We start from the raw sequence: 3,161 nt of genomic DNA, 5'->3' as shown, positions 1-3,161 counted from the left end.
ATGAACGGCGCCCAGGTATCTGGAGAGTACCTTGGTTTGATGATTTCTAACTGTTCCATTGCCCCACCCCCTTGAACAAGCATCAACTTCTCAATTTCCATCTTCAACTATTAAGTCTGGCTCCAAATTCTAGTTTGCCCATTTGTTGGACGACAGCTTTCCCGAGTCTCTGTTGCACAACCGTATAGATCACAGCACCAGATTCTCAGGCTATTGTGAGGATTAGCAGATTCAACAGGTGCAAAGTCCTTATGGCAACGTCCAAACTCCATGTTTCTGCCTGGCCTCAGAAACAACCCTGCGGAGTGTGACTTTGGCGAGGACGTTGTTTGTGGAGAAGCAGACACAAGGCCCCGCTTGATCGCACCTGTCTGCTTTCACACTGCTGGTTCATGGGCAACACGACTCTTCCCTTGAGTGTGTGCATACGTTCTGAGCACTTTACAGATGTGCTCCCACTTACATGGCATCAACCACCACCTTGAGGTGGGTATCGTCATCTGCAGGCTCCAGAGGATGCCACTGAGTCACAGCGAGGTTCAGCACCTGCCGGAGGTCCTCAGCTGGCACGAATCACAGAGCGGACAGGAAGATGGCGTGGTCTTGCTCCAGGGCACGTGTGTTCCGTCATCACCTCGGACACAACTGCATGCTTGTTTTTATATAACTGGTCCTGTTTTGTTTTTTATTTATTTTTAAACATTTTATTTAATATTCACAAGAGACACAGAGAGAGAGGCAGAGACACAGGCAGAGGGAGAAGCAGGCTCCCTGCAGGGAGCCCGACGTGGGACTCGATCCTGGGACCCCAGGATCATGACCTGAGCCACCCAAGTGCCCCTGGTCCCGTTTTCTGTGAGCCCAATGTGTAGGTCTCCCATGGTATGTTCAGATTCTAAATCAATTGTTCTATGCCTGTCTCTAATTCCTCTACTTTCCTAACTCATTAGCAAAATGGAATCCACATGTCCTTCAATTTTTCTAGTGATTTTACAGCCATGAAAGGTTGGGGAAAAAAAAAAACATATAGTGATAAAACAACTTCCTTTATTCTTCAGATTTGACATCCTGGGTGATTGCATGATAATATTAAAAAAATAAAGTTTCCCTAATGCTCTACAATTTGCTGAATTCTGTAAGAAAAACTTAAAAAGGTCAGCGTCATGAAATGGTCATAAATGACATGTCTGGCTTTTGCTGGGCCTGGGCTCCCGGGCCCGGGCTGCTTGCCCGCAGGCAGAGCTTGGGCGAGCCCTCTCTCCAGGGGTGGAAGTCTACCCCAGGCACCCTCGGTGGGGACCCTGGGGCGCCAACCGCCACTCCTGAGCCCCAGGGGGACCAGGCTGCGCCAGGGGCTCTACCTGAGAGGCGGACCTTTGTGTATCATAGAAATTTTAACATAGTCCGAAGGATCACACACCCCTTAAGCCTCTGACATCATCCCCACTTGACACCCCAATAAGGGGGCTCTTGACTCCATCTTAGCAATGGAGGCAAGTTCAGCCCCTGAGTTCAAATCAAGCACCGATAACCGTGTTTGAAAGTTCCTCCTCCCTACTGGGCAGGTGCTGGCCTTTTCTCCCGCCCTCTCTTTCTCCAGAACTTTCTCTCTCCCCTAAATGTCAGGCCGGCCCCACCCACGAACTAATAAATCAACACCGAAGCCCACGCACCCTGCCTTCTCTTCCTGGGCCTGCAGGGAAAGATCCTGATTCTCCCCCTTTGGTCTGCAGGGAGACCCCTCCTCCTGCGTGGACCATTCTGTGCCTGAAGGACTCCTGCTAGGACCCGAGACCAGGTCAGCACCTTGGAGGGGGACAGGACAGGGCACGGTGAGGGCCAGCGGTGGGGGGGGGGTGACAGTATGCGCCTGCTGCCACGCGGCCTGCACCTGGCGGCCTGGCCGAAGCTGCTGCCAAGCTGCCCGCTGAGGCCTCCCGGCCGCAGCCCAGCACCAGCCTCACTTCGCTGCCTCTTGGTGGCTTTTCATCTCTGCTTTTAGTGTGTGCAGCCCGGCAGCACCAGGGGCCCACCTCAGAGCCAAAGGTGATGATGCTCCTGGAACTAGGCAGGGCCGGTGGCGGGAGAGGGGGCTCTGTTGTCACAGAAGGGCCACGGCTTCCTGCGGGGACACTCCAGGCCTTCTGCCCGCAGCGCCCGCCCCCGATGGCCGGGGTCTTACGGCCTGGCTGACCTCGCACCCCTGCTCTCACCTGAGTGCTCACAGCTTGCACCTGTAGGCCCTGGTGTCCTGAGGCGCGTTGGAAACCCGATGTGTGCGTCCCCCCGAGTCCATCTGTTGAAGCCTCACCCCCCGTGTAGCGGTGTCAGGAGGTGGGGACTCCGGAGGTGTGGAGGTCACAACAGGAAGGGAGGCCTCACAGATGAGCCCCCCATGACCCTGGGTGGCTCAGCAGTTGAGCATCTGCCTTCGACTCAGGGCATGACCCCAGGGTCCTGGGATTGAGTCCCGCATCGGGCTCCCTGCAGGGAGCCTGCTTCTCCCTCTTCCTGTGTCTCTGCCTCTCTCTCTCTCTGTGTCTCTCATGAATAAATAAATAAAATCTAAAAAAAAATAAAAAGAGCCCCCAGGGAGCCCCCTCGGCCCTCTGCCCAGAGGACCCCGTCTGTAAACCAAACGGTAAGGTCTCACCAGACACGGGATGTGCTGGCACCTGGACCTCAGACTTCAGGCTCCAGGGCCGAGGGGATGAATGCCCGGTGTGGGTAAGGCACCCAGTCTGCGGAGTTTTTGTTGTAGCAGCTGGAGGTGTCTGAGATGTGAAGCGGAGCGTGGCCGGGTGCGTTGTCCACTATTCAGGAAACAAGAGTTTAAAGCATCTTCAGGTGGCCTAACTATGCAAGGTGTCTTCTTGGGAGGGCGTGCTGGAAAATTCATGACTCAGTAAAGCCACAGCTACGATACCCCAGGCTGGAGCCTGTCGCAGGCCGAGTACCCGCCTGCCCGCCTACCTTTGCTCGAGCCTCCTCGATGTTTGCACGACCCCTCGCTTCCAGCAAAAATGCTCGTCAGCTCTCTTTCTTCCCGGGTTCATTCTGCTCCTTTCTTGGGCTGGGGAAGTAATCAAATATCTCAGATTATAAAATCTCTGGCTGTCAGTCACAGGAGCCAGAAAAGTAAAAGCGCGCACAGAGCGATG

The sequence above is a fragment of the Canis lupus genome, chromosome 5 (assembly GCF_048164855.1).
Source record: "Canis lupus baileyi chromosome 5, mCanLup2.hap1, whole genome shotgun sequence".
In the NCBI taxonomy this organism is placed as follows: Eukaryota; Metazoa; Chordata; class Mammalia; order Carnivora; family Canidae; genus Canis; species Canis lupus.
Note: the sequence above shows the minus strand (reverse complement) of the source record.